General features: G+C 42.3%; 1 protein-coding gene across 1 annotated transcript in view; it reads right to left on the bottom strand.

Moving 5' to 3' along the window:
- Positions 1-23,195, bottom strand: part of LOC136856878 (uncharacterized) — a 1,002,838-nt gene that overhangs the window by 791,526 nt on the left and 188,117 nt on the right. Inside the window, exon 2 of the mRNA XM_067135095.2 lies at positions 19,858-19,888. The gene's annotated coding sequence lies outside the window, so the exon portion shown is untranslated. The remainder of the gene's footprint in view (positions 1-19,857; positions 19,889-23,195) is intronic.

Genomic DNA, 23,195 nt, shown 5'->3' with positions numbered 1-23,195 from the left:
ACTCTGTACCTCGACGTGTTTCTGCGTGCATCGCCGCTCGCGGTGGTCCTACATCCTACTGAGTCGATGCCGTGCGCATTGTGTAACCTGCATATCGGTTTGAAATAAACATCAATTATTCGTCCGTGCCGTCTCTGTTTTTTCCCCAACTTTCATCCCTTTCGAACCACTCCTCCTTGGTGTTGCATTTGCTCTGTCAGTCAGTGTAAGTTGACAGTAGCGACATCTGTCGAGCAATGTCCAAACTTCTTTTATCAAACAGTTTGACAACTAAGTTCTAAAACATATCAGATGTAAGGCTTTTAAGTTCTAGATTGTCTTATCAAAGGCGCTATTTTTAAATGCACGGGGCGAGTGTACCTCCGGTATAATAATAATAATAATAATAATAATAATAATAATAATAATAATAATAATAATAATAATAATAATAATCAGGCTTCAGCTACTATGCCTTCTAAAGTGGTACCACCCACAGGCATGCCTACTTGTTTCGATTTTCCAATTACGCTGGTGTACAGCAGCGAAAGCGGAGTTGAACTGGACGGTTCCTGGGGGCTGTTAACACTGCGTCAACCACCAGAGATCTTTAACTTACAAACAACAATGACATGGAGCGCCAAACTTTCTGACCTCAAAATCGACTACGTCAGATGGGATCGAACCCGCGAATTTACGGTCATGAGTCCAACACTCTAGCAATCATTCTCAGAGGAAACTACCTGGTTAGAAGATGAAGAGACTTCCTTATTTGCGAGAGGAGGTGGAGTTCAGGATTTACTTGCTTGTGAGGAGGTATGATGAAAATCTTGATCGCGATGGGTGATTATTGAAGTAGAACAACTGTGACAGGGCGAACCCGAGGAAACTACTGTTAACATTCACTTAGTCTAACGCAAATTTGACAACCTGTGGTTGAAATGTGAATCTAGATGTGTGTCCATTACGGAGGACTACCAGAGAACAGTTGGTCTTAGTCCCACCAATCTACGAAGAGCTTTTGAAGAGTAAGGTGAATGTTCTGATTATTAATTTTTGACCCTGATCGGATCATAACTTGAACTTAATTAGGTGAACGGATTCAGTTTGGTTTTGCCCAACTGCTTAATTATGAGTCGAGATGATTACCCCGCATTTATAAAAGCTTTTTTGGCAAGAAGTTTGGAACGGTTACCATCCACCTCAGCGAAGCATTGCGAACTTTGCGGAAGTTCAAAATAATTTATGGTACGTACTTAGCCTAAAGAAGTTCAGCTCCTTGGTTGAATGGTCAGCGCAGTGACCATCAATTCATAGGCCCTGGGTTCGAATACCAGCCGGGCCGAGGAATTTAACCACTTTTCGTTAGTTTCTCTAGCTCGTGGGATGGGCGTTTGTGACTGCCCTATTATACAACTTCACCTAAACATCGTACTGTTAGCCACCAAAGAAACACGCAATAGTGAATAAATCCCTCCACATATGGTCAGCGGCAGGAAAGGCATCCGGCCGAAAAACATGGCTTCAATCCCAATTAGTGCCGATCCCAGAAAACTAGGACAACGGCCAGGATAAAAGAAGAAAATAATAATCATAAAGAAATAACGTTATCGGCAGTATTTATGCATTATATCGAATCTTATGTTTTCAAAATAAATATGTTTTCATGGGTAATGTGATTTGAATTTCTTCCTATCTATCTAAACTGAATATTTCTTTACTTTGTAAGATAACGGCCTATGGCTTGGATACACCTGCATTACGAATGTGATATCCAAGGTTAACCAAATGAGATATACAATGGACGCGACCCGTTTCTGCGTGGGTGAAAATGCGATGTTGCTGGTGGAGGAGTGGAAAGAAACTGGTCTGCGTCAATAATTTAAGCTCAGGACAATACCACACCCACCTTTCTAGTTGAATGATCTTCACACTATACCATGCAGAAGGTAGAGTTGGACGATTCAATCCTACGTCACAACTAATTTTGGTAACTGAATGTAGTCCCCACGTGTCCCAAAACCATTTCAGGAAAATAACAGCCTTAGGACAATCCTAGGTTCATTTCCACAGATATGACAACAGCACAGGTTACCAGATAGTTCCCGACACACGCAGTTACGGAGTAATGATGTCCAAAATTATATCTACTCTTAAAGAATCATTACAATCAGCAACCATCAAGTATCAATATGAAAAAGTCAACCTCTACGGTAGCTAGCATTTTACTTGAACTTACCTCTGACTGCAAAAAAAAAAAAAAAATCGTCCAACATAGTACATGATGTATAAGGAAAATCTTTTACTGTCCTTTTTTGCTATTTCTTTTACAACGTACTGACTCAGAAAGGTGTTACGACGACGAAGGGATAGCATACGGCTAGGACTGGGAAAGAAGAAACCACGTGAACTTAAGGTAGAAGGTACAACTACAGAATTTTCCCGGTACGAAAATGGGAAACCACAGCAGACAATCAAATGTGACAGACGGATCGGATCTTCTTTTGAAAGTTTAGGCACTCGTCCGGCTGTACATAAACTGTACAATGTGGACGACTAGTAGGCCTACTGCCTGTTGTTTAACAGAAACGATAAATGATTATCATCAGGTAAAAAATAATACAATAATCTTTATTTAAATGGCGAATTACAGTGATCACTACTGATATACACTGACTGACAGAGCAAATGCAACACCAAGAAGGAGTGGTCAGAACTTTATGCCAATTGCAGGATAGACTGACGTCACTGAGGTATGCTCATGATGTGAAATGCGCCGCTGTGCTGCGCACGTAGCGAACGATAAATGGGACACGGCGTTGGCGAATGGCCCACTTCGTACCGTGATTTCTCAGCCGACAGTCATTGTAGAACGTGTTGTCGTGTGCCACAGGACACGTGTATAGCTAAGAATGCCAGGCCGCCGTCAACGGAGGCATTTCCAGCAGACAGACGACTTTACGAGGGGTATGGTGATCGGGCTGAGAAGGGCAGGTTGGTCGCTTCGTCAAATCGCAGCCGATACCCATAGGGATGTGTCCACGGTGCAGCGCCTATGGCGAAGATGGTTGGCGCAGGGACATGTGGCACGTGCGAGGGGTCCAGGCGCAGCCCGAGTGACGTCAGCACGCGAGGATCGGCGCATCCGCCGCCAAGCGGTGGCAGCCCCGCACGCCACGTCAACCGCCATTCTTCAGCATGTGCAAGACACCCTGGCTGTTCCAATATCGACCAGAACAATTTCCCGTCGATTGGTTGAAGGAGGCCTGCACTCCCGGCGTCCGCTCAGAAGACTACCATTGACTCCACAGCATAGACGTGCACGCCTGGCATGGTGCCGGGCTAGAGCGACTTGGATGAGGGAATGGCGGAACGTCGTGTTCTCCGATGAGTCACGCTTCTGTTCTGTCAGTGATAGTCACCGCAGACGAGTGTGGCGTCGGCGTGGAGAAAGGTCAAATCCGGCAGTAACTGTGGAGCGCCCTACCGCTAGACAACGCGGCATCATGGTTTGGGGCGCCATTGCGTATGATTCCACGTCACCTCTAGTGCGTATTCAAGACACGTTAAATGCCCACCGCTACGTGCAGCATGTGCTGCGGCCGGTGGCACTCCCGTACCTTCAGGGGCTGCCCAATGCTCTGTTTCAGCAGGATAATGCCCGCCCACACACTGCTCGCATCTCCCAACAGGCTCTACGAGGTGTACAGATGCTTCCGTGGCCAGCGTACTCTCCGGATCTCTCACCAATCGAACACGTGTGGGATCTCATTGGACGCCGTTTGCAAACTCTGCCCCAGCCTCGTACGGACGACCAACTGTGGCAAATGGTTGACATAGAATGGAGAACCATCCCTCAGGACACCATCCGCACTCTTATTGACTCTGTACCTCGACGTGTTTCTGCGTGCATCGCCGCTCGCGGTGGTCCTACATCCTACTGAGTCGATGCCGTGCGCATTGTGTAACCTGCATATCGGTTTGAAATAAACATCAATTATTCGTCCGTGCCGTCTCTGTTTTTTCCCCAACTTTCATCCCTTTCGAACCACTCCTTCTTGGTGTTGCATTTGCTCTGTCAGTCAGTGTATTTCGCTCACATGAAGTTCTGTTAAAAGAGGTAACTTTAGGTCCCGCCCCGAGGTCCGCTCGCCGAGGCAGGGCGCGGAGGAACGGAGGGGAGGGATAGAGAATTCAGGTTAAACAAGAAGATATCCCTATACTGTGGATAGGTAAGTTTTTCTTTGTCCATTATACCATGACTGTCCACCGGGAACACTAGGATATTACTACTCACGCGTTGGACGAAGAGGGAACAATGTGATTGACAATTCTAGATCATTCTCATGACCTAAGTAATAGGGGTCACTTGTAGAAGTGACATTAATTAAACATGGCGTTTCGAGTACGTCGATGATATGTCATTCACTCAGTCGTGGAGCTCTGAGATGGAGTCAAATTCGTATCAAAGAAGAAAAAGAAAAAAACGGAAATAAAGGCTGAGCTGATTAGCCTCCGTGGTTCAGGCGGCAGCACGCCGGCTTCTCACGCTCACCGCTGGGTTCCGTAGTTCAGATCCTGGTCATTTCATGTGAGATTTGTGCTGGACAAAGCGGAGGTGGGACAGGTTTTTCTCCGGGTACTCCGGTTTTCCCCGTCATTTTTCATTCCAGCAACACTCCCCAATATAATTTCACTTCATCTCTCAGTCATTAATCATTGCCCCAGAGGAGTGCGAAAGGCTTCGGTAGCCGGCACAATCCCTATCCACGCCGCTAGATGGGGACTTCATTCATTACATTCCTGACCCAGTCGAATGACTGGAAACAGGCTGACGAATTTCAAAGGATGAGCTGATCAAGCAAAAATATTCTTTCGCAAACTCCAGTTTACAGGTCGTAAAGAAACTCAGCTCAAATATTTTCTGCTTGTTTTCCTAGTTTAGGAAGTCGACGACACATTTTATTCATCCTTACTACTATACAGTTAATATTTATATGAAATATTATATTATGCAAGCAGAAAACTTTTTTAAATACACGGACGCGGATTTTGAACTGTCACATGGTGCCTGGCCGGAATGAGTGGTTCAGACAGATGAGGCGCTGGCTTTCTGACCCCAATTTGGCAGGTTAGCTCTAGACTCAGTCTGGTGGTAATTTGAAGGTGTTGAAATATGTCAGCCTCATGTCGGTAGATTTAATGGCACGTAAAAGAACTCCTGCGGAACTATGTTCCGGCACCTGGGCGTCTCCGAAAACCGTGAAAGTAGTTAGTGGAACATAAGAACCATTATTATTATTCCTAAGTATGACATGTTTGTTTGTTTGTTTGTTTGTTTGTTTGTTTGTTTGTTTGTTTGTTTGTTTGTTTGTTTGTTTGCTGAGTTCTCAGCCCGAATGATGGTTGGACCTGCAGCAGCTCCAAAATAAGGTGTCTCTGATGGGACATGCAAGGGAAATAAATGATGAGCAAGTAGCGCATCGCTTTCCTTATTGAGTCGGAAGGCGGCATCATGCACAAGTTCGACAAGGTTACTGACCCTAGAAACAAGGCTTTCAATACATTTATCACAGGGATTAGCTCTAAAATGAATGGTGTTATTAGAATCGGGCATTCCTCAGTCACTTTCAAGCTGTCAGAGTGACAGATCAAACTGTGGATGATCGATTAAAGTAACTAACTTGTCCTATCTGATGCTGGAAGATACAGTATTCTGCAAATACTACATTACAACCGGGGATGAATCTGGGAGAGAAACACAAAATTGGACGGAATTATGATCTTAAGATTTTAATATTCTAAAAATCGATATTTAATCTAATCAACGAGGACTGTGATAGTGGACAGCCCTACATTCTTAGTGAGTGCTTCGTCTGTCTAAATCTGAATGACAGTTGTGTCCAGGAGTGTGCTGGAGCGTGCTAGCAACGGCCCACGCTAGACGCTAGCCCTGTTTCTTTGAAAGTCCGTTGTTAAATAAGCGTTCTTGTTTTCATGCCCGTTGTTAAATACATGTTATTATTCTGAGAGTCTGTTCTTAAAGAGTCCGTAGTTAAATAAATGCTATTCTTTGAGAGTACGAATACATCTACTGTAAATAAGCGACACGCCGCTGTGTCTGTTCTCACGTGCATGTTTGCATAAAGTAGAAACAGGAATGGGAACGAACATCACCATTTCGGAATATTCATATCGTTGAAAGATAGGGAGAAAAAAATACGTAAACGATTTTAACTTCGTGTGGCTATTGCTAGCCTGTTGCAGCTCTTGTAAGGCAGATCCTTCGACAAGGATGAACGGCATATGTCATTTATAGGAAACTGCGTGTTATTCTGGTAGAAAATGGTGTTGTGTGCGATGTATTAGTTGCAGGAATGTTCGAGACAGCACAAACACCCAATCCTCAGTCAAGGGAATTAACCACTTAAGATTAAAATCTCCGATCCTGCCGGGAATCGAACCGACGGCCCTCTGAACAAAAGTTTACTACCCCGACCAGCTCTTTTCAGGCATACCTCGAATGGAGGTAAGCTGCATGTACCTATTTATTGACATACAGCCCTCCTGCCATTCTCAAATTTCTGACATTGCCAAGAATCAAACCCGAGCCCCCGAGGATGGAAGCTGCTAACGCTACGGAGGTAGACATTTCAAGGATGATCGGTAGGGATTCAAACCCGATAACATGAGCACTCGTCACTACGACAAGCGGTTAAAAGAACAATGCTCGGTAATTAAGTCAACCAGCTGATTATGAACACTTTTTCATTTTAACTGAAAAACCCCAGAGTAAATGGCAACAACAAAGGATGTTGCATGCGAGCCTCATTGAGCTTCGCGCTAATGAATGGGTGGGAGAGCTCAAAGAAACATTTAGGCAGGTGCAGGAGAGTACAAACACTTCAGCCTCGAGGGCACCACGAGTGACGTAATAACAGCCCACTTTGCCAATTACATACTGTGAAGAATTTCTTTCGTAACAGAGTGAACATGCACCTAACAGGACGTTCCACAACTGCATGAATCACGTCTGCTTGTTTAAAAAAAGGAACACCAGGAGAAGGCATGAGGTCACTGGCGTTCTGCTGCTGAGCTTTCACTTAAGGGGGGCATCGAATCTCGGCCAATGTACGTGATACGTTCTTGTGAACATTCACATTACACTGACACTTCCAGCGACAGATAGCCTATATTTGGCCCCTAGAAACAACAATCATCATCATCATCAAACCATTCAATTCTTGCAGCCACACTTACCCTGCAGGATGCAATTAGTAGTTAAGGAAGCTTGACGCGTCCGCCTCTGTGCTGTAGTGGTTAGTGTGATTAGCTGCCGCCCCCGGAGGCCCGGGTTCGATTCCCGGCTCTGCCACGAAATTTGAAAAGTGGTACGAGCGCTTGAACGAGGTACACTCAGCCTCGGAAGGTCAACTGAGTAGAGGTAAGTTCGATTCCCATCTCAGCCATCCAGGAAGTGGTTTTACGTGGTTTCCCACTTCTCCAGGCAAATGCCGGGATGGTAACTAACTTAAGGCCACGACCGTTTCCTTCCCTCTTCCTTGTCTATCCTTTCCAGTCTTCCCATCCCCCGCAAGGCCCCTGTTCAACATAGCAGATGAGGCCGCCTGGGCGAGGCACTGGTCCTCCTCCCCAGTTGTATCCCCCGACCCATAGTCTGAAGCTCCAGGACACTACCCTTGAGGCGGTAGAGGTGGGATCCCTCGCTGAGTCCGAGGGAAAAGCCAACCCTGGAGGGTAATCAGATTAAGAAAGAAAGAAAGAAAGAAAGAAAGAAAGAAAGAAATACATATTTGACAGGTATATTTTCGTTACTCTGTTTAATTTATCTCAATTACACAAAATGATTGTTGCAAAATTATATAGGCTACCTATATAATGTTGATAGAAATAATTTCAATAATGTTCAAACACGTACTTTAAAACAGGAGGTGGACGCACAGACCGGGGGCACGGTACTGTATAGGCTGGGATGTGGGGGCCGTAGGTCAAGTGTCGCAGTAGCTCATATGGCAAGCGGGCGGCAAGAAATTAGTGGACAGTTCTCGAGGTAGGAGGTTCGAATCCCACAAAAAAAAAATTAACAGCCAGTTGCCTGGGATGTGGTAAGGTTGCATACTTGATAGCTTCCAAGGGCTGATTTGTTTATTTGACCCTGTAAAAGACCGGATGTATCGTTGCATTGGGTATGGTGCTGGGTGGAGATTCTGGTATGTGGCCAGAAGAGGCTGGGAAGTGGACGCCGTAGGTCAAGTGTCGCAGTAGTTCACATGGCTAGCGCGCGGTAGGGTGTGTGTGATAGTTGACAGTGGTCGAGGGTTAGAAGGTTCAAGTCCCATGCAAGTATTTTTTTAAGTCAGTTGCCTAGGATGTGGCAAAGTTGTGTACTTAATACCGGTATTCTTCACAGACTGATTTGTTTATTTGGCCCTGAAAAGGGCCGTTGACATGGAGCTGGGTTGATAGATGCTGGGAAACATGTGACAGGATTTCAGTTATTGCGTTAATTTTCTTTCTCAAGCGATACTTACTGGTTAATTATTTAAAATCCTACCCCTGTGATATAAGTATAAGTCTCTATGCTAGTAAATATAAATTTATCTTTACAGTTTTATTTAAAACTGTTACGCTGGCGCCCAAACATTACACAGAGAAATGGGAAACCACGGTATGATAATTGATTCTATTTGCGTGGCAATTTGCGAGCAAGCCACATATAGTTTTTATATTAATGTGTCTCCAGGTATTAACTTTCGTCTTCTCAAGTGTGAAGTTAAGAGAGCGAACAGTTACAACATGTCTGGCGAAACGGATCGGCATGCCACGGTAATAATAATAATAATCGTATGGCCTCAGCTACCGTGTGCAGACATTTCAATTTGACGCCTTTTGGCTGTCTGCTCGTAAATTTCGACGTTCCGTTTTACTCTAGGCCCTCTAGATGGCAGACCGAGTAAACCGGATCTCTCTTGGGCGTCTATGGCTGAGATTTAATGAATTTTGTCGGGTAAATACCAAATGTATCACCAGAGATCTTTTACATGCCGACATCGTACGACATGGAGTATCGAATAGACTTTTTACCGCCCTTCAAAAATCCGACTACCTCTGCCGGGTTTGAACCCGCTATCTTGGGATCCGGAGGCCGACACTCTACCACGGATCCACAGAGGCAGCTGGCATGCCACGGTGATGAACTGTCTAAGGTGACAAGGGCTGGCCGGTTCCTGTGCATACGCTAGTTGTTTTAAATGGCCCCACAGAAAAAAATCCAGGGGCGTAAGATCGGGCGATCTGGTGGGCCAGGGGACAGGTCCTCCCCTTCCTATCTATTTATCAGGATACGTCGCATGGAGACGGTTACGGACGACCACCGCCGCGTGCGGTGGAGCTCCGTCATGTTGAAACTACATCCAAAAACTGTGGTAGTTCATCCTGGAGAAACCGCAGATAGCCTTGGGTGGTCAGATGGCCCTAAAAGAAATGGGGACCGATAAGATGATCACCCATGACTCCGCACCATACATTCACGCCCACTGTACCTGGAAAGTTGTCTGTCGCACCCAATGGGGATCACCCACACTCCATTAATGCATATTATGGCGATTAACGGTTCCATTGTTGTGGAATCGTGCTTTGTCCGTAAATAAGAGAGTCGCTAGAAAAGCAGGATCAGTGTCCACATGCTGTAGGATCCACTGAGAGAACGCCACCCGGACATCGAAATCATGACCATGGAGCTTCTGGTTTAAATGCAGATGGTACGGGTGAAACCACTGGATATCTGCATAACAGACGCTCGGCTGATGTTTGTCTCCTGTGCAATGGCCCCTGTGCTAGTATGAGGGTTACGCCGGATAGTGTCAAACACGACCTCTTCATTGTCAGCAGACATCACGGGATGATCTCGAACAGGCCGTGTCCTTGCCCGGGATGCAGTATTCCACAGGCGTCTTTCCACACTCCGAAATGTCATGCCCGTCATTACGAAAGACCCTACAGTCCAGCAGTGTGCCTTACGAAGTTGTAAAATCAGTGAAGAACAGGACATTTGAAGTTTTACGATCTTTTTGAACTGAATAATTTTTTGTTCAAACGCTGCACGAAGGTAGCAGAGTTGCCAAGAAAGGACAACAATCCGGCGAAAATTGGCGGTGGAAGTAAAAAAGTTCAAATTGAGACAGAGCAACAGAACTATAAAGCTACAATGCTGTTTTCTGTTATTGACATGCAAGAGAGAGAGACCAGGCTTCAAGAAAATTACTTGGATATTCTCAACCATTTAAGTCAAGTTATGAATGGAAGCGAAGTAGACGTGGTCAGTGTAAAATACGTTAGTAAGTTTTACACTTTGGACAAGAAACTTTTTCTGCATGAGCTGCAGTGTTTTTTTTTTAATTTTAAACACTAATCTATATCTATATATATATATAAAATAAGAGTTTTGTCTGTACATTGCTCAGAATTTGAAAATAATGGTATTTCTGTATCGGTCATGTCCATAGTAACAAGAAAATGCACTTTTTACTTTTCCGTAATTTCTGTCTGTCTGTCTGTCTGTCTGTCTGTCTGTCTGTCTGTCTGTCTGTCTGTATGTATGTATGTATGTATGTATGTATGTATGTATGTATGTATGTATGTATGTATGTACACGCATCACGAGAAAACGGTTGAAGAGAATTTAATGAAAATCGGTATGTGAAGTCGGGGGATGAGCCTCTACAATCTAGGCTATAAATCATTTTGCTCACGCTGAGTGAAATGGTAGTTTAGGGGAAGGCCTAAAATTGAATTCTCAACTATTTATGTTATTAGTGGTCTAATGAAAATCGGTATGTTAAGTCGGGAGATGAGCCTCTACAATCTAGTCCATAAATCATTTTACTCACGCTGAGTGAAATGGTAGTTTAGGGGAAGGCATAAAATTGAATTCTCAACTATTTATGTTATTAGTGGTCGTATTTAAAAAAAAATAGGTATGCAAAGTTGGGGAATAAATTGCTACAATCTAGGCTATCAATAATTGTATTCACGCTGAGAAAAATGGTAGTTTAGGGGAAGGCCTGAAAATTTAATTCTCAAATATTGTTGTTATTAGTAGTCCTATCTTGATGAAAATCGGTATGCAAAGTGAGGAAATAAGTCGCTATAGTCTAGACTGTAAATTGTTTTATTCACGCTGAGTGAAATGGTAGTTTAGGGGAAGGCCTAAAATGTAATTCTCAAATATTTCTTAGAGGTGTAATCGATGAGTACATAACTAAGGTTATATAAAATTAAATTTCCTATTATTCATGTCTTATACATTGTTACCGTACTGACTATGATCACAAAGATATTCATGAATTTGGATTTTTGTTACTAAGTCCATATCAGCGCCGAGTAACGAGAAAATGGGTAAACAGTATTTAATGAAAATCGGTATGTAAAGTCGGAGAATAAGGAACTACAGTTTATGGCATAAAATATTTTACAAATCACAGAGTCGAAAGAAAACTAAATGTGAAGGCCTACAATATAGAAAGCTCATAACATTGATCAACAATAACATTACATTGACCATTGTTTGTCGTGATGTGCTTTGTGTCTTCTGTTGCCCCTCATCTCCGGTGGATAGGATTACTGCTGCGTACAGAGTATTTTTATTTGATTTACGTTGCACCGACATAGATAGGTTTTATGGCGACGATGGGATAGGAAAGGGCTAGGAGTGCGTTAGGCCTTAATTAAGGTACAGGCCCAGCATTTGACTGATGTGAAAGTGGGAAACCACGGAATACCATCTTTAGCGCTGCCGACAATGGGGTTCGAATCCACTATCTCTCGGATGTAAGCTTACAGCTGCGCACCGCTAACCACACGGTCAACTCGCCCAGTCGTACAGAGTGTAACAGCCTGTCTGAATATTGATGGGAAGTAGCTGGGGAGTTAGATAACTTTCTTCTTTAGCATGCCATTCCCCTGGTTTATACATTTTCTGAAACTACTGGTACGTAACACACTGGATCATCATAGCATTCGGGCTATTCAATCCCTACTCTGAGGCACTGATTGGAATGAACAGTGTGCATATTTAGCGGAATAATGGCAGATGAGTGTTCATGGCAATCTGCGGCCTGGTCATCCCAGCTCTGGAACTTTGGACTATTTTTGTTTTGTTTTCTATTTACTATTAGATTGACACCGCAATCTAACCGCAGCACTGTTCGTTAACAGTGATAAAACGTGCGGCTTTCCATTTGATCGAGTATGTTGTATGATAGCATTGCTTTTAATCGCTACATTCATACTTACGTTTTTGTAATGACCTATGTTGATTTCAGTTTAGGAAAACCACAAAGTCAGTCTTTCTGAGAATCCCGTAGCGAAGCACGGGTACATCAGCTAGTGAAAGAATAAAAAACAAATATATCCAAGAAATAGCTGCTTTTTGTTGATAAGTATTTGAAAAGTGTATTTACTCCAATTTTTTAAATTTTTCCATATATTTTTATACAGTTCCAATGAATTTAGCAACCTGTGAGAGGTACAGTATTTTTTATGCTTGCCGACACTGCAGGAACACGATCGCCCAGGAGAGGTTACCCTATTTGGTTTTTTGGCTATCAAAAGTAGTACTGATGTTGCAATTTCAAAACTAATGAATGACTTTAATTCAAATCGCAAGAGAAGACTTTATTTTGTGTAAAAATACGATGTGATCACATTATAGAAAATAAAGGAAAGTTTGTTGTCCATGTTACGTGCTTGATTTTTACTTTTCTTTCTTAATCTGCTTACCCTCCAGGGTTGGCTTTTCCCTCGGACTCAGCGAAGGATCCCACCTCTACCGCCTCAAGGACAGTGTCCTGGAGCGTGAGATTTTGGGTCGCGGGATACAACTGGGGAGGATAACCAGTACCTCGTCCAGGCGGCCTCACCTGCTATGCTGAACAGGGGCCTAGGTGGGGGATGGGAAGATTGGAAGGGGTAGTCGAGGAAGAGGGAAGGAAGCGGCCGTGGCCTTAAGTTAGGTACCATCCCGGCATTTTCCTCGAGGAGAAGTGGGAAACCACGGAAAACCACTTCCAGTATGGCTGAGGTGGAATCGAACCCATCTCTACTCAGTTGACCTCCCGAGGCTGAGTGGACCTCGTTCCAGCCCTCGTACCACTTTTCAAATTTCGTGACAGAGCCGGGACTCGAACCCGGGCATCCAGGGGTGGCAGCTAATCATACTAACCACTACACCACAGAGGTGGACGATTTTTATTTTTACGGATAAAAACAGGCCAAGTAACAAATGTATTTGAATAAGGTCTACTTTTTAATTCTGTGTGAATGTCCCTTATTTTAACAGAGTTTTAAATTCCATTAAAGTGATTAACATAGAATATTGAATGGAAGATAGAGAATATTACTAATACTTTTGTTCTCAAAAGGGAAGCGCCATGGACTCCCCGGTGATCCTTGCCCCCGGAATCAAAATGCTCTAATTACGCCCATGCATAGAGAGATGACACATTTAAGAGACCTACAACGCTGCCCGTGTTCCGGTCCTCCGACAAAACTACTACTTCCCGTTTGTCCCGCATACTTGAGTTCTCTGAACTGCGTAGGGTCCTTACACACGAGCGTTTTTCTGTCGTCGTTGTCCACCACAAAAAGTGGTGGTCGGTTGTTGCCACTTTGCCATTACCATATAATGCAATGGGAAGAATGCTTCCCCTTTTCAGACTGACGTTGTCTCGATAACATGTGAACCACTGTCGCCGATTCCGTCCACTGACCACAGCCCGACATTTTAGCCACATCATGACGATGGCGACAAGTTCATGTTGGAGCCTTTCGATACGGACACGTTCATTGCCGAAATACACTCTTCTGTAATTATTAACTTATCTTAGTGCGATTGAAGATGAAAAATAAAAGTTTACCTTAAAGTTATTGAGAGTCCTTCTCCTGTCGAGATATATATATATATACCGTATACGTAGGTCGAGTCATAAGTCATGGCAACTATTTTTTCCCCCGCGAACACGAGACAACACGGAAAATCTAAGATATGCATTTGGAAACATACGGTATGTACTTGCGTATGATGCCACTAGATGGTGTATGTAAACAACAGTGTGGGTCTAAGCATGCCCCCAAGTTCAGTGTGTGAGTGAGAGCGTCACAAAATGGAAGTCAACAAGCAGGAGCAACTATCGTATATTAAAATGGCAGTTCTCCGCGGCAGAAATGCACGCCAATGCCATGCAGAGCTGCGGGAAGCATTAGGTGTGCATGTCATGCCCTATAGAACAGTGCCGAGGTGGGTGGAGACGTTCAAACGGGGTAGAGTATCAACTGCCGATTTGTCTCGCCCAGGCTGTCCAGTGTCCATGGACAAAGATGTACGGATAATGGTGATTATTTTGAAGGTCTGTAATCAGTGGAGACCTGTCCTTTGTACGTAGTCTTGTGTATTTGCTGTCTATACCAAAATAAAACAATGTTTACAAATGGCCTGTGTTCTGTCACTTTCCTACGAGAATCTCCTGAAGTCAGAATTTGTCTTCAGGCACTATGCATAAGTACATATCCTATATTTCCAAATGCATATCTTAGATTTTCCGTGTTGTATCCTGTTCGCGAGAAAAAAAAATAGTTGCCATGACTCATGACTCGACCCTCGTATATAAAAGCTTCACTATCGTGTTCCTCGAATTAAATGCGAATAATCTACAGTCATAGGAAAAAGTATACGTACACCTTAAAAGTTAAGGAAGGTTATCGTTTGTAGTTGACGCATTGTCCATAGACTGCTAGAAATTTCACTAGTATTCTATATTTCGGTATTCCGCGAAACATGAGTATGAATACGTACCGGAAATAACAACAGTACTTGAGAAATGTTCGTTTTAACAAACGTATCATCCAATAAGTTTGAAATATAGGTGCATAAAAAGTAATCGTACAGGTGATTTATCTTCACATCAAAGTCCTTGATGGCATCCCTTGCAACGCAGGTAAGCAGTAAAGGTCACGTCTTTACCAAGCCAGTTGTGCTTCAGTCGTTGTGAACAACAAGTGATACAGTCAATCGGTAAGATGGGCCGAAAAATGAAAGAAACAACAGAAGAAGAGAGAAGAATTGTAATCCAGACTCATAATTCCTGTAAATCGCTCTCAGAAATATCGAAACTTATGAAGAGACCAAGATCTACAATTCAGGGAATTATTGACAGGTATGGTGAGAGAAAATCTTTCAAAAATGCACGTAGATGTGGACGTCCATGCGAACTAGACGATCAAACTAGAAGACTAATCCTCAGGAAAGTTACGAAAAATCCTAGAATCAGTGCTGCAAAACTGACGTCTGAGCTAGGAAAGGATTTAAAACTTAATATCTGTGCTTCCACAATTCAAAAGTGTTTATATACGAATGGGTATCATTGTAGAAATGCCAGGCAAAAACCTTTAAATACTTCAGCAAATAGGAAGAAACGACTACAATATGCTACCGACTATAAACATGCGTCTCTAGAATTCTGGGATCGAATTATAGTTACGGATGAAAGTAAATTCACTGTTTTTCAAGAACATGGCTAAAAGGTGTGGAGGAAAACGAACACAGAACTCGAAGAAAAAAATCTGGTTCCTTCAGTGAAGCATGGTGGAGGTTGTTTAATGGTTTGGGGTTGCATGAGCTCAGCTGAAGTAGGTTCCTTAGAATTCATAGATGGAAAGATGGACCGTAAATACTATATTGAAATTTTGAAGAAAAATCTAGCATCTAGTGCCGAAAAAATGGGACTTCTGGGTAATTATGTATTTATGCAGGATAATGATCCAAAGCATACGGCCCTTGATACAGGATTGTGGATTTTATAAAACACACCCAAATATATGGTAACACCCCCCAAATCCCCGGATCTGAATCTGATTGAACATGTGTGGGCTTATCTTAAAGAGAGACTGAGCACAAGAAATATTTCATCAAAGACAGCTTTGAAAATGGCTCTTTTGGAAGAATGGGGTAAGATTGAGCCCACCTTCACCTCCAGGCTAGTTCATTCAATGCCTAGGCGGCTTGAGGCCATTGTAAAATAAAAAGGATTGCCAACAAAATACTAAATATGTACTAAAATCCGTGGCGAATGAAAGTAAAACCGGACTGTACGAATACTTTTTATGAGTATGAAATCATGGTATTTTCAGTTATTTATCTATTATAGACAGAGACATGTATCAATTTTATGTTTTGTGATGTATATATCTTTACATAGTGTACAGAAAGCTAACCTATTGATGTTATAACATGTACATGACAATAAGTGTACTAAGTAAAGTATTTTTGTTTCAGTATTAAGTGTACGAATACTTTTTACTATGACTGTATAGTCTAATGGGGGCGTAAACAAAGACATCACCAGGAATATCGACGCTGTAGTCACAAATGCCTAAATACAATGTCATCCTTAACGACATGCTTTGTTTGTTTCTTTATGTACTGTATTTATGTTTGTATTTGGATCCTCTTGCAACTTTTACTAGCTTAGTGGAATTTTGTTAGGGCAGTATAGAGGCACTGTTCACCAGTACCGAAGTCGGCCATGTGTACACGCTGATGAAAAGTACAGCCGTTATTACTGAGAACATGCCAGTGCAATAACGAATGGTTTCACTTTCATCATATCTCTATATGGACACGTGGTGGCTACGGCCTTATTTGGCTCTGCCACAGCACTCCGATCAGACCACTGATTAACTACACTCGTGGTCAGCGGTTGGAATCTCGGTGAGGATAGGCGGGGTGGGAGACGGCTGGCTGCCAATCGATTTCACCGCGGTACTTCGTCTTTCACTCCCTCATTACCAAGTGGAAACGTCATTTAACTTGGCCCATTATCGTCCGGACTCACTCGACATATGGGGTACGAAGTTGGAGCCCGGGAACGAAGTGAGTTCGATAAAACAAAACGCCACCTGGATCAGGTGACAGAGGAAAATATCTGACTTACTTGGGCCATTACTTCTTTTACAACTGTCGTTCTCCAGTGCTTTAAAACGAGCAAATAATAATAATAATAATAATAATAATAATAATAATAATAATAATAATAATAATAATACCGGGCGAGTTGGCCGTGCGCGTAGAGGCGCGCGGCTGTGAGCTTGCATCCGGGAGATAGTAGGTTCGAATCCCACTATCGGCAGCCCTGAAAATGGTTTTCCGTGGTTTCCCATTTTCACACCAGGCAAATGCTGGGGCTGTACCTTAATTAAGGCCACGGCCGCTTCCTTCCAACTCCTAGGCCTTTCCTATCCCATCGTCGCCATAAGACCTATCTGTGTCGGCGCGACGTAAAGCCCCTAGCAAAAAAAAAAAAAAATAATAATAGAGGAGGGCGTAAAGCCGAATGGTATAGCCACTGGTTTCTGTGCAAGGCGATCGCGGTTCGAATCCCGACCAATGCCAGTGGGATTTTGGCCTTTCACATGAAACTGGGGAACCCATCGCTATGATAACGATATCAACAATAACATAAAACTACAAGCTTGCTTGCTTTAATAATAATAGTTACAATAATAATAATATCAGTTTAACTGCAAATGGCACCAAGATGTCAAATTAATATTGTCATAGAGGAAATGCTTTTACCGTATTTGAAAATACTACATTGATACGGGCACAATGATTACATTTACCACTAACTATATCGACCGTCAGGAGCATGATGAAAGATTATCGTTGTAACTTCTCAGTCAATGGCTTCGGGTTCGAATCCTATTTCTAGCGATATACTGTTAGTCAGACAGACCATAAACAGCTCCTTAGGCTCTTTTTTTTTAGGTAATTAGAACGCAGGCTGGCAGAAAAATGTCGCCATCCACGATGGTTTCGATGACGGTTTATTTAAGTATGTATTTATTTATTTGCTAGTGGTTTAACGTCGGACTAACACATCGAAGTTTTTCGGCGACGCAAGGATGGGAAAGGGCTAGGACTGGAAAGGTAGCGGCCGTGCCCTTAATTATTAAGGTACAGCCCCATCATTTGCCTGGTGTTAAAATAGGAAACCACGGGAAACCATCTTCACGGCTGCCGACGGTGGGATTCGAACCCACTATCTCCCGAATCCAAGCTCAAAGCGACGCGTACCTAACCGGAGGGCCAACTCCCTCGGTGATGGTTTAGCGAAACCTTACATCTTTGTGCAATGAATGTTATGACAGAGGTTCAGCTAATTTGTTTACTCTAGTGCGTATGGCAAATGCCGTCATAAATACTTCATGTTTAGAGATGGGCACGAACTACCCGTACTGAAATGTCATACGTATGATCTGATACAAGGTTGTACCGAGGATAGGGAGCTTCAAACCCCCTCCGAAATAAAAGTGAAATTGAGGAAGTTAAACAGCATATAGGGCCTGCCGGTTTTGAAATAGCCTACAATAAATTACAAATATTATAAAAATAAGCATTTGCTAAATAAACAACTGAATTTAACCGATAAATTCTGTCATCTTTAAATGTTACTCTATGAATATAGTTAATAAATTTACTGAAAACATAACTGGAATCTTAATTTTGGTTAGATATACAGACTGCTTGTGTTTTACGTTCTTAATACATTTTGCAGTATAAAAATCAATTTCAATAAACATACAGAAATATCTTCATGTTATCGAGCCACTAGAATATTTCTTTTAAATGAATCAAACCTCTAAATATTTTAATATTTTATTTTATTTTATGAAATACTTCCTCTCATGCAGAGGCTGCCTTGCGACAAAGTATACGTTTACATTTATTTTTAGAAGAGAAATAGATATACTGTACTTGAGAAATATTGAAGGTAACCTAATTGTAACTGTGATTTCTTAGAATTATCAGTGAGCCCCTTAAGGCTATGATGGCAATCTCCCGTAACGTTGTAACTGGCAGAGACATCTTTTTCCAGAAATTAGCGGCAAAAGCGGGAAGTATATTGTTACCTCCATGTTTAAACAAATGACAGACATCTTTGTGTCGCACTGCACGCACGTGTTAAAGCGTGTTCTGGCCACCAGACCGCCATAAATTTACCTTTCTACTTCACCCGTTGAGTTGTAAAAGTACTGCTCTCATGGGCGCCCGCAAGGGGGGGGGGGGGGGGCAAGTGGTGGAATTCTAAAGATGTTGATGTTCAATTGTTTAATATCATACCAGATTATTTCATAAACTGAAATTACTGACAGTCATCTAGCATATGTTATAACTGGAAGTTTCTGTAAACAATTTAATGTTGCTGACGTTATATTGGTTTTTATATTCAAGAAAATTGTTAATGTGCCCCCCGCTGGAAAAGATCCTGCGGGCGCCCATGACTGCTCTAAAACTATTTCAAACTTTTATTTCTGTAAACTCTATTTGAATGTAAAATTAATGTGTTAATATAGTGTTTGTTCTCGGAAGATCCCCCCTTAAAAAAAACCCTAACCTACCTACCGGGCGAGTTGGCCGTGCGCGTAGAGGCGCGCGGCTGTGAGCTTGCATCCGGGAGATAGTAGGTTCGACTCCCACTATCGGCAGCCCTGAAAATGGTTTTCCGTGGTTTCCCATTTTCACACCAGGCAAATGCTGGGGCTGTACCTTAATTAAGGCCACGGCCGCTTCCTTCCAACTCCTAGGCCTTTCCTATCCCATCGTCGCCATAAGACCTATCTGTGTCGGTGCGACGTAAAGCCCCTAGCAAAAAAAACCCCACCTAACCCCCTCCGAAAATATTCCTGGGTACGGCCTTGATCTGATAACTGTGTAACTAATGCAGCAATATCAGGAATTTAAAAAGTTAACAAAATATCAAGTATGAAGGTCAATCATACAGTATTCCAAACCGTTCCTACCTGGGATATGTACTCGGTGAAAACAGGAATCCTGCAAAACAAAAAACAAAAAAATAGACAAATAAATAAATAAATACATAAATAAGTAAACAGATAAATAAATAAATACATAAATATTAGGTAAATAAATAAATAAATAAATAAATGACACACAGAGAAATCCAATCATGATTCAATATTTTAAAATATCACATGTAACATATACAGAGGTTGTTTCAGGACGGAAGTAAATATGCCGAGAGGTAGAGTAAAAGGGGGGGGGGGGGGGGAGAGGTCATATAAAAGTGTGCCTAATTCACAAGGTGTGTGGAATTACAGCTGTTTGTGTGGTGCGCAACCATTACATCCCAATGGTTTGCATCTTTTTTCACCATCAGCGGGTGCAACACATTTACGTAGATGAAGAAACTAGACGACTGAATTTTGTCGGTAGTTAATTGTTAATCGCCAATAAATTCCTTTAATTCTGTTCGCCGATACTTTTATTTGTGATTCTATCAGCAATACTCGTAATTCATATCAATGGTCCGACGATAATTCACATACAATTGCGAAAACACAATTTCAACATCACTTCTCCGTATAAATGCGCGGTGCGGTATGATCGACGGACGACGTCGGATAGTTGGCCTGTTGTCTTACCGAATCGTCTTACAGGGCCGCCGTATCTATTCCTGTGAAACGAGCTTCCACCATTATTGCAAAAGGTTCCCTTTGTTACATGGGATATGTTCCTCCAGCATTACTGGGTCCTTGCATATTTCACATCATTTACATTACATACAACGTTCCTCGAAAGTAAGATCGCGGTGATTACGTTAATTTGCCACCAAGATGCCCAGACCTTACTCTACTGGACTTTTTTCTTTAGAGATGGATGAAAAGCGAAGTCTACATAGAAAAAGTAATCACAAGATACGAACTGGTCGCACACATTATGCGTGGTTTTGCCTCCGTAAAAGAACGCCAAGATGACCTCCGACGAGCGACAGGTACTGTTGCTAAGAGAGGTAAAAAGTACAGTGAAGTCAGTTTTGGGGTTTCTGAACATGTTCCGTGAACTATTCCAAAGCACGTAAGTTTGTGTATCCATAAATGCATCGATAAGTCATTTGTGTATTTGTGTTAAATGTTGCATATTATACTAGTTTTCGGATCAATCAGTTATTCTGGTTACACTATTGCACATTAAGTAGGCTCTTTGCATCAATAAATACAACAATAAGTCATTTGCGCATATTTCAAGCATCATAGGTACCACATACCATGTATAAAAATATGCTACGAAGGATGAATATAAAAGGTATCATATACACTTAAAAAAACTAAGGAAGACACATCCTGGACAGACAAAATGGACGTTAAAATCTCGACCAAATATAAGTTATGTATGTCTATGTCTATATCGGTCCCTCAATCCCGAGGATCGAGGTCTCTGAAGATATTTCTTTGTACCCGTGTCCATCCATCCTCCACGGTCTTCTGCTATACGGGCAGACTGTGTGAACGATGTCTTTGTTGCATATTTTATGCCATCTGTCCAGCGTATAGGTGCTCGCCCACGCTCCCTCTTTCCAGGCAGATTTTCCAAGATTATGTGCTTTTCAAGCCTTCCTTCTCCACGACGCATAATATATCTATACTGTATATAATAAAAATTTGGAGGAAAAACGTACAAATATTTTGGTTTATCTAATAATACTGGTATGAACTCAGTACGACGGGAGGAAACCCGGTCGAATTCACGATACTATCTTAAGTTATTATTAATTTTGTGTTCCAGATATTTGTTGAGGTGTGTACCTTCTGCTCAACGTAGAAGGAACAATCAACGCCTTATGAGCAACGCTTCATGGCTAAAAACAATACGACGGTCGTCCGAAAAGATAACAAGCCTTAAGGCTTCGATTGCCAGTCAGGTCAGGAAGTTTTACCTGAATCCGAAATCCTTTCAGCCTACATGAGAAGAATTGAGGAGCTATCTGACTGTGAGATAGTGCCTTGGTCCGTAAAATCAAGAACAGCGATCGAGAGGATGAGTCGTGCTGACCACGTATCACCTAGCAATCTGCAGACCTTCAGACTGAATAGTGGTCGTTTGGTAGAACAATAACTATCGCTAATGCTGATAAAAATATTAAAACATTATTCGATACCCAGACGAGCATGGTAAATTCTAAAGAGAGGGGTGGGACACATTCCTTGTTGGTACTTCCTATATGTACGACAGTGAATTGTTATAATTTCTTCCGTACTGTATAATAAACACACCTAATTTGACTGTCTCAAGGGTTTGAATTTTTTTTATAAACAGTAGCATATTTCAGCGATATAGGTTTTTCGAGGTATTCCTAAAATCTTACAGTTTATCGAAGCAGGCCTTACGTAGAATTCAACATGGAGGCCTAACTCTAACATAGATTTGACTTTCCCAGCTCTGCTAAACAAACACACTGATCATCAGTTATAAGTAAAATCTAAATTAGATCTCAACCTTATGTGTATTCTCAAAACTCTATATCAAAAATAAAATACATCAGCCTCCTGTCGGCACATTTACTGGCTCGTGAAGAACTCCTGCGAGCCAGAATTCCGCCACTCTGGCTTCCCCAAATCCCGTAAACATAGTTAGGGGACGTAAAACCAAAAACATTAATTACGAAATAAATCAATATACAGTGAAATTGAAACGTGCCAATATTTTTATTTCTCTCATTCACTGCTGTTACAGAAGAGAGATCAGTATTGTGAAACCATTTGAGGACATCTCCACTAAGTGATGGTGAAACGTAGACGATGCAGTGTCTGTTAGAACTAGGATGAGACTGTACTCCACTCAACGAGAAACTGTAATCTGTTTACCCCAGCCGAGTGGTGATTGGCGAACCGCCCGCCAGATTGAACGAATCAAGCACGACATGATTATTTTGGATCGCTCATGCTGCGGCGAGTCTCAGCAATATCCTGAGCTGAGGTCACATCCCTCTTGAACCTGCTCTGACCTCCACGGGAGCTTCCCTCCTAGGACATCCACTTGAGGAAATACTGCATCTTCTTGTTGACCTAGTGGGCCAACAAAGTGCACGTTATATAGGCTAAATATCTAGGGCAGACTTCATCTTCTTCTTCTTCTTTTTCGGAAGTCATTTTCCCACAGAAGTTTGGCGACCGACCATCACATGGAGTAAGTTTTCCTATTTAGTGTTTCCCGTAGCAGAGTTGCCGTATCATAGATATCAAACAATTGTCGAAGGTTCCATGTCTAGAATAATCTTTTCCGCCCATGTCCACATTTCCCTTCTACGTTGCCTTTTATGATCAGTTGTATTAGTAATTTC

Source organism: Anabrus simplex, chromosome 1 (assembly GCF_040414725.1).
Source record: "Anabrus simplex isolate iqAnaSimp1 chromosome 1, ASM4041472v1, whole genome shotgun sequence".
Lineage (NCBI taxonomy): Eukaryota > Metazoa > Arthropoda > Insecta > Orthoptera > Tettigoniidae > Anabrus > Anabrus simplex.
This window is presented reverse-complemented; position numbering and strand designations above follow the sequence as displayed.